The sequence below is a fragment of the Echinops telfairi genome, unplaced genomic scaffold (assembly GCF_000313985.2).
Source record: "Echinops telfairi isolate 266 unplaced genomic scaffold, ASM31398v2 ScPeMD7_655;HRSCAF=1070, whole genome shotgun sequence".
Lineage (NCBI taxonomy): Eukaryota > Metazoa > Chordata > Mammalia > Afrosoricida > Tenrecidae > Echinops > Echinops telfairi.
Genome location: NW_022104553.1, coordinates 14,708,305 through 14,717,979, shown reverse-complemented (window position 1 = coordinate 14,717,979; position 9,675 = coordinate 14,708,305). Strand labels below are relative to the sequence as shown.

Sequence of the window (9,675 nt, the reverse complement as noted above, 5' to 3'; positions counted from 1 at the left end):
TATTCAGCTCTTCAATTTCTTTATTGAGTCTCTTACCTGTTGATGTATCTTTTTGTGAGTGCAGTGTATTGAAATCAACTATTATAATTGTTGATCCGGGGATTTCTCTTTTCATCTCTGAGAATTTTGGTTTACAAATTTCAAGGGTCTTTCATTGGGCACTGAGGTAGTTTATTGTGCCAACCTGGCCAATAAACACATGTGGGGTTAATTGAAGGGTGGAGGCATAAATGGCTCAGTGAGTCTCGCCTTTCTAGTTCTGGGGTCTCTTGCTTTCTGATGGCCAGACCAGGGTACAGCTGCCTTAGCCAGTTCCTTGCTTTAGCTGGCACGGCTCACTTCCTGCAAGACATCCCTGAGGAGAAGCCACATGGACCTACCCTGATGCAGCCCTGGGTGCTGGAGTCCCCCTGTGGAGACCCCTGCCAGCACTGAGATGTTTACACCTTCACTGAATCAGCTTTCCTTCCACAGTCGGCATCATTGTGTCTGTTTTGTGAGGTGGAGGAGGACTTTGTGGAATGGTGTTGGACATATGGGATAATGTTGGACTTGTGGGCTTGGGCAGTACTGGGTTGGGATATTTTCTTGATGCACACTTAACCTTTATATAATTTCTCTAAAGTACCCAGACTAACACAGGCACATATATGTTTATTATATTTATGGGTTCTTAGTCTACTGATACCTTGAGCATTATGTATTGCCCATTCTTATCTCCCATTATGTCATGTATCTTGAGGTCTATTTTGTCAGAGAATAGTATTATCATTCCTGCTTTTTAGAAAAATTGTCATTAGTTTGGTAAGTTTTTCGCCATCCTTTGACTGTCAGTCTATTTTTGTCTTTGAGTTAGAGGTGTGTCTCTTGAAGGCAGCAGATTGGTATATTTTGTCTGCTAATCCAGTCTGCTACCCTTTGTCCTTTAATAGATGCATTTAAACCATTAACAGTCAGTGCAATTAAATCTAAATGTGTGTGGGTAAACCAGCCCCCCACAACTAATCACAGGTTCGGTAGGCTTAATTGTACGGTTATGATATGTAAAGATTATAGTAAAGTCATAGAGAATAATAGAGATAGGAGAGTAAAATGAAGGAGTCAGACGCATTTCATGGTAGCATGCTCACCTCCTGAAGCGCCCTGATCTCACCAGGCAGATCTGCACATAGCATGGGCTGAGAGGGCAGGAGTGTCTCTTTATTTCTGGCCAAGGCCCATAAATACTTAGTGGCGTGATTACAGGTAACCACACACGTCACAGGAAGAGGCTGTACAATAGGGATACACATCACACGGAGGGGATGTATAATAGGCATAAGAGTGACAGGAAGGGGTTGAGCTGGGGGTGTACTCGTAATAGGAAGGGGAGAAACTAGGGGTACACATGTGACAAGATGGGCGGATCCTAGATTCATGATGGTGGCCTAACCTTGGTCACCCTTGAGTGGGCTTGACCTTCCTTGGCTCTCCTTCTGGGAAACAATCTACTACTATCCTTATCAGAAGGGAGTGGCCCTACTTAGGGTAGGACAGACTATACAGTCTGATTGCTCTAGATGACTGAAAACCCTCAGGGAGAATAACCTCTGACCTACTTTCATTGACCTCCTAGTGTACAGTCATATATTTGGGGGAGACAACTTGGGAGAAATCGTTTTGTATCCCACAGTTCCCCCTTTTGTTTTATGTATTAAATCCAATAGAGCTACAGGGGCGACATGGTCATTTTCTATACATTGAAAGCTGTCAAGGAAAATTTAAAGACAATATTAATGTAGTCAGGGTGATGGAAAACATTTTGAATCACAGGCTTGGAGGCTAAAGCCTCTCTATGCCCATCTTCTATTGCGGGGAGGTATGAGAGGAGTTGGATGGCATGGTGGGAAGAGATAGAACAAATAGGAATGTCTGCTTTTATAGCAGTGGTTCTCAATCTGGGAGTTGCGATCCCTGTGGGGGTCGAATGACCCTTTCACAGGGGTGGCCTAAGACACTGCTCCTCTATGCGTCTCCAGGCAGGTCTGCCCACATGCAGATATACGGGGTTACCACCACAAGAGGAACTGTATTAAAGGGTCATGGCATTAGGAAAGTTAAGAACCACTGTTCTAAAGGGAGATAGAATCAACCATGTGCTCACTTTAAGGCAGCACAGCTTTAAAGGGAGTTTGTGGAAAAGATAGCGCAGGAAAATGTACTTGGACTATATCTCTAACTTTCCAAAGTGGCAGCTTTCCTATCGTGGAATACTAGCGTTCCAGATTCCCTCTGTACTATTCAGGGAATAAGTCCCAGTCATATTTCCCTCAGAGATAATTTCCCACAACCCCCCCTTTTGTATTATGCTTAAGATTTAATAGCATCATGGAGGCAACATGGTCTCTTTTCATATCTCTTAGCTTTCTATAGAAATGGCACAAGACTGCGACCATCAAAATTATGATGATAAACAGCACAGTCAGACTGAAACTTAAGCTATGTGAAATACTTTGAACCCAAGTGCATGGGTCCAAACCTTCTGTACTGTCCACCAATCATTTAATCATATCAGTGCCAGGGGACACCTTGAGTCTGTCTTCGAATGGATAGAAAATATCCTTTTTTAGTTGATCAACATCTAATGAAATGTTTCCCTTAAACTGTTGCAAACATTTTTTAATCAAATTCCAATTAAGTAAGGTTACATTATATAGGTAAGGGGTTACACAGAAATCAGTTACATTCCAATCACATTTTAGCATTAATTGGTAAGTCCAAAATCTTGATCTTTTAGCAAAAGAACAGTCTGTTGTAATAGTCTTGTCACTATTGTATAAAAAGTTCAGTTTTGATAGAGTCCCAGAGTGACCCTTAAACAGCATCAGCAATGGAAGAAATATCTCAGCAGGCAGCAATGGCCATTCTGAGGAATCTGCGAGGTATTCTTGATGTTTTGGATAACTTCAGTAACAGGACAGGGTCAGGTCACAGCATCAGCTCCCCTCCTTTCTTCTGGGCCTTGCTGGCTGAAGAGAAATCCACCTATCTCATTTGCCTGTGAAAACTTAAACAAAGAGCCCCTCCCTTCCGGGTGCCAGCAACCTGGAAGCAGAATCATGGTTAAGATTGGGTGGTTTATACATCTCCTCCCCGTCGTTCAGATTTCTCCAAATGTGGTTGCGTCCCTCTAAAGGGAGCCCACCAGCTTTATTCTGTGAAAACACAAATGTATAGCCCTTTCTCCAGGTGATTATGGGACTGGGATCCCAAACGCGATTCCCATGTTCCTGGGTCTTCTTAGGATCAGCTTTCTCTGTAGAAGTGAAAATGTATTTATATGCCCTCATTTTGTTACAAGCTTTTAGTAAGGAGAAAATTATTTTAGTTAAAATGACTAAACAAAGTTTGTCACACATAGGGTTTCTCTTCTCCCCTTTCTGTTTTAAGAATGGAGACCTTAAAGCATCACTTAACTTGCTTGGTTTTGGACCAGTATAACTACTTAGATAGAGTTCATTGTTACGTAAATTTTGGCTCTTAGCTCTCAGAGTATCCAGAGAGCTGACTAATTGTGAGAACTTACCACACTCGGGATGACTTGGAAGACTGAAAAAATTCTGAATAAATTTGTTCAGCTCTTTTTGAACTAACTTACCAAACAGACATTTTTAATCTAAGTTTACAATAAGGTTACAGGTTCAATTAAGCCAATTAAGCCATATTGCCCTTCAGGCTTTTTACACTGTAGGTTTTTACAATCTTGCAATATTCTGTCTTGGTTAGCTTCTCTCATTCCCTCCATGCTGGATTTAGGGGAAGTTAGCAGGCGGGTCTTAGGCCCTCCTGAATGCCCTAAGGAAATGACCCCATATCCAGATCTGAAAACCGTTCTCCTTCACTTTCTAGTTCCATGTGGGGGCGCTGTTGTTTCTCCACAACAGCATCCAAAGGACCCCTTGTTTTAAACGGTGGTCAGGCTTCTCAAGTACTCTTTCCTGATAGGCATAAAGTTTACCTCAAGAAATGCAGGGAAGCACCAATTGGCTTAAGTGATCTTCCTTCTTTATAAGACATGGTATATCAGATTTAATCACTGCCCTGATTTCTTCTACATAATCCTGATTAGTAGCTCCAGCAACAATCTGAACACTTGGAGAATTTAGGTTGGATTTTCCTAATAAATGTCCTATTGTTCTTTTAGGCAGAAGACCCCCAAATACCATTCTTAATAATCTCTGGTTTCTTTACAGTTTTGGGCTTTACCTATTAACTTTGAATAACTCCAGTATCAATTTGAATTCCTTGAGTACTTAGGTTAAATATTCCTGATAAAATCTGTCCTGTTCTTTCATCAAGAGCCCTGAGGTCATCCTGCAAAGTGCATTATAAAAAAACATGGAGGTCAGGTGACAAAGCTTGACAGTCCGTTAAGCAAGTCAAACTCAGGTCTTGACTATCTGTTGAGAGAAAAGCATCAAATCCTTTGTGTACACTTTTGGTTTTATTGTTACAAAGCAACTTGTACATTTTTAACATTTAAAACTGAGCATCTTTCCTTCCAGTGAAACAAAAAGAAAATTTAAAAATAAATAGGAACAAAATTACAATATAGAATGTCAGTTCCAAAGGAGATCCTACAAGTCCTGCTGATTCTCCCATCGAATGGCAGGGCTCAAGTCATCATTAGGAGAGAATTTTATTTTAAAAGTGTCATTTTAAACTGCAAGGATGTCCGTTAAACATCACAATTAAACATGCCAAAGGAGAAGCCATGTTGTCAAAATGCCCACTTAACCCACCCAAACATCTCAAACCCCCTTTTGCTAACCTTCTATACCACCCGCCCCCCTTTTAAGTTTTTTTTTTTTAAACAAGAGAAAGTAGACAGATACATGTTGGTAAATGCTAACTGTCCACATTCACATAGAGACAGTGTAATCTCTGAGCCCAATATACAGAGAAAGGAGGAAAGAAGCTAGAATTCTATGCACTACTACACAGGGACCTAGCACCCTCCAGCTGCCAGCAGGGCGAAGGGAGCAGAGGGTTTTCTGTTTTCCCACAGAGCACGGTGGTGTGTTGATTCCATAGTTTTTGTTGAGACAGGAAGAGATAAAAAATAATTTGAACACAAAGGGGTAGAGATTCTTTTCCACTGTATTCTGCACAAGGCATTATTCTGCCCCACCCCCAAATAAGTTGGGAACCATGGTGCAGAGAAAAGAGACCACAAGAACAAGGCGACTGAGCACAAGAGGAAGAAACAAAAACAAAACAAGACTGCAACTTGCTTCCAGGGACTGAAGAAACTTTAAAAAGGTTGGAGTCCTTCAGTGTTCTGTTAGTCATCCTCTCCTTCATCCTCCTCTCCTTCCTCTCCCTCGTCATCATCGTCATCTTCTTCCCCTTCTTCATCAATATCTTCTAAATCTTCTTCGTCATCGTCATCTTCTTCTTCTTCACCTTCATCATCCATATCAGGAACCAAATAGTACTCTAATGGATTTGGCCAAATATCTTTGATGACCTCTCCTAATTCATCTGCGTCTGCATCACAATGGTCGGTAAACCAGGTAAAGAAACTCTCAGGTTCTTCATACTGGCTTTGTTCTGTGTTTGACTGGAATTTTTCATCAAGTCCTTTCCAGATTCCCATTTGATTTCAGTTGATTTTGAAGATGGATCACCACTCTCATTCAGATGAAATTCTTTGGAGAGAACTTTATTTTCGAAGTAAGGGTTTTCATCAAAATAAAAATCTATTCTGTAACCTGATTTAATATCTTCAAATTCTGTCACTTCAACTCTGGTCAAATAATGCAGAACCTCTTCATCCTCTTCCCCAAGCAATGCAGACACTTGCAGGTGGTTGACAAATGTTGTTACCCCAAAATTTGGGATTTTGGCGATCAATTCTGACCTCTTCTGAAAGAATGGTTGGTGGAGTTTGTTATATTTCTGTTCTACTTTCAAAATCTCCTCACTGGCTTATTCATTGTCTGTCTATTTCATTTTGTACCTCATCAATATGTTCAACTGCTTCCTGCTGTTCTTTTTCTTCCTTGGGGGGCGGGGCGGGCGGGGGCCCCCTGTACCTTAGGTTTCTTCATTTGCGGCAGGCTGGTGTTTAGGGGCCATGCTGCTTGCTGTCTGCCAGCGGAGTCTGAGAAACGCGCGAAAGAGCTGCTTGCCTCTGGTGGAAACAGCCCATTCTCAGTATTTTTAAGAGCTTGTCCATGTGCTATTTCATCCCACCAGATGTGATACTGTAAAAATTTTGAAGGAAAAATACATACTTTTGCCAAAGCTCTCCAGTCAGCAGGGATCCAGCTCTTGGATTCTCCCAGAGATCTTATCATGCTAATACAAATGAGAATCTGGGCCATAATCAGTGACTGCCTGTTTGAGATCTTTCAGCAACTCAAAGGGGAAGGCACTGTGAATTCCTTGTGGGTGCTTCCCATAAAGCTGTCTGTTAATAACTCGGGCAGGATAAAACATTCTAATCTCCAAGTCTCCTGCAATCCCTCTTTCTACCATTGAAAGTAAAGGTGCTCCTCTATACTTTGCCTCTTTCCTTCTATTTTCTGTGCTGACTTTCTCAATCGGTATATCTTGAAACTTCACTTCCTGAAGTTCATCTTCTGTGTTAACTCTCTCAGTTTGCATTTCTTTGGAGCTAATCTCTTCATTTCCACCTCCAGCACTGGCTTGCTTGATTATTTTGCAATCTCTGGTTTTTTTTCTACAGTAAATTCCAGCAGGGAAGCAGATGTTTTTAATATCATTTCCCCTTCTGATTCAGGCTTAGTTTTTTCAGCTTTGTGTAAAACCTTTACATCTATGTGACACCCATTCTGCTTGCCTTTCACCAGATTTAATTTTGGGTAGCTTAGAGGCTTCTCACTACTTTGCTGGTTTTGTTTCTTTGCTTTTTCTACCTTTGAAAGCAAGGGAGCTTCATGGCATTGTTTAATAGCCTCACTTTGGATCTTGGAATTCACTTCTTCTAGTGCTTTATCACCTTTAGACCTTCAGAGGCTGCAGTCCCCTGAGGGCATAGAGACTTGGGCCATAAGGTTTTGTGTAGCATCAGAGGCTTAGCTAACAGATCAGTTCCTGCTTCAGTTTTTTCTAAAGTTTCATCACGTAGTTCATGCTCATTCAAAGAGGCTTTAGCTTGCTTTTCTAGATTTGGAGAAACACAAGAATTCTCACTATACTGACAATCCTCTTCCTCTTCCTCCTGCAAAGGTTCTAAAACCATCTTAATTTGAGCCCACAGAGACCGTGTCTCCATGAGCATATTTTCCCCATTGCTGTGTGCTTTCTTTAAGTTTACAATTACTTCCTCCCTGGTCTCTAGATCAAAAGTTCCTTCCTCTGGGAACCATGGATTATACCTTTTTACTACTTTTAGAAAACATTGCATGCTTTTCTTTGTTACTTTTTTACCCTGCAATTTCAGTAAGTGGATGAGCATAATACCATACATTTTAGGTTTACTTTTTGTGAGGTAAACTGAGGCGCAAGGAGGTGAACAGACATAACTGACAGGACAAAGGGAGAGCAGAAACAGAAATAGCTTTATTAGAGGGAAGCTCCCGGATGAGTTTCTTCGACCTAGCGAGGCAGGTCCGGGATGTCCCGCCTGGTGGTCAGGGCGTAGGGTTTTTAAAAGAATGTGCCTGGGGGTGGGGAAACCGTCCAAGGTGACAGGTGTTGCAAGCTGTCCCGAGAACAGTTTGTCAGCTTCTTGTGGTGCTCTGTGCACCAGAATGCGAGGTTTCACTCCCTGAGCTGGGTTGTTCTCCCTTGGCTCCATTTGGCCTGGCCAGTTTTCTGCTTTGGTATTAATCACAGGAATCCTTCTCTTAGATATAGTAATTTTTATTGAGTTGGAGAAGTGGGTTATGGGAGATGCGATTTTACTTGGTGTATTAGACAGAGTTCTCCAGAGAACAAAACCAGGACTCTTATGATGATAGATAGATAGAAAGATATAACATAAGAAATAAACAGCTAATTAGTCCACAGAGTAGTACAAATGACTCAGTTCAACTCACTTCTGTGAGACAGTTAATACACTGGCAGGCCTTCAACTCACGAAGGCTGCTGGGTGCAAGTCAAGGAAGCAGACAGCTGAGTCTTCTGTAGAGCAATCCAGGCAATCTGGCCACAGGCAGCAAACATCAGGGTAGGTCACCAACAGTCAGCCAGGTCCAACAGTCCCCAGCTCAAGTGATGTATACACCAACAGTGTGGTGAAGCAGGTCTCGAAGGAACCTTAAACTACAGTGAAACAGTCTATGGGTTGGGCGTCCCACAGGTAGTATGGCTCTCAAGTTGAGGAAGAGAACTAGCTAAGGTAGCCAGCTGCACACTAGTCCGATCATCAGAGAGCAAGAGGCAGAAAGGCGAGGCTCACTGAGCCATTTATCTTTTTTTGCCCTTGAATTAAACTTCAACCTTATTAACTCCACATATGTTTATTGGCCAGGTTGGCACAATAATACTATCACACTTGGTAAATTAAAGGAGACAATGTGTTGCTGAGGTGGAGGGAACAGTTCCAGAGGTTATTGTGGTTGTCGTAAGGGAGGGGTATAATGAATCTAACAGAGTCCCTTATTGATCCTGTGCATTATGTTGGGAGACTGCAGTCTTTCTTGTATTGTGTTAATAACAGTGGAGTGGATTCCTGCACTACTCAGAACTATGTGCTTCTTTTTTTATAACAGTTTTTATAACATAATTCATTTATCATGCAACTCAATGCTTCAATCATATTAAAAAGTTTTAAAATCATCACTACAATAGATTTTAGAACATTTTCTTCTTTCTTGTACTTGTTGGGTTTTTCTACTCAATAAATTTTTATTATCCATCTCATTTTCTTTATTAAACACTTTTTATTGGGGACTTTTACAGCTCTTATCACAATCCACATTCATCCATGTGTCAAGCACATTTATACATATGTTGCCATCATCATTTTCAAAGTATTTTCTTTCTACTTAAACCTTTGATATCAGCTCCTCATTTCCCCCCTCCGTCTCCCATCCTCCCTCCCTCATGTACCCTTGATAATTTATAAATTATTACTTTCATATCTTACATCATACGCTGTCTCCCTTCACCCACTTTTCTGTTGTTCATCCCCCTGGGAGGGGGTTATATATTGATTCTTGTGATCGATTCCTTATCTGCTTCTTATGTGAGGTCCTAGGGTGTAAATGAGCTATTATAGTGAATGACCCAGGGAAGAGGGGCTTCTGATCAGAAGGCAATCTAGCCTGTGGGAAAGCTGCTGAGAAACCTAGAAATGCCAGGTTCCATTCCCTTTGGCAGGGTGAGAAGTTTTGATTCCTTTCTCAAAACAAAATAGGAACAATTCTACCAACCTCATGGAAGCCACTGCACTGTGGATTCCAGCAGCTCCTCAGTTTCCTTGGTGCTGTATCTCTCTCCAACTACCTGGGTCTATTTGTCTGCAGAGCTTCCAGGGAAGGGAGCTGGGTCTTAGCTAAGGGTTGTCACCAATGGGATCTCTACTCTGCAGGTCACCGAGGCTTCCAGTGCTCAGGGCCTCCAGGAGTCTGAGAGAGTGTCCATGGGATGCCCTTGAGGTATACACTGTCCCAGGTCACATCCCCATGTAGGCGAGTCACCAAACTGGGGTGGGGATGGGGG

General features: G+C 41.8%; 1 pseudogene; it reads right to left on the bottom strand.

Annotated features, from left to right (window-relative positions):
* Positions 1–5,323: 5,323 nt before the first annotated feature.
* LOC101646641 overlaps positions 5,324–9,675 on the bottom strand; it is a 4,768-nt pseudogene continuing 416 nt past the window's right edge.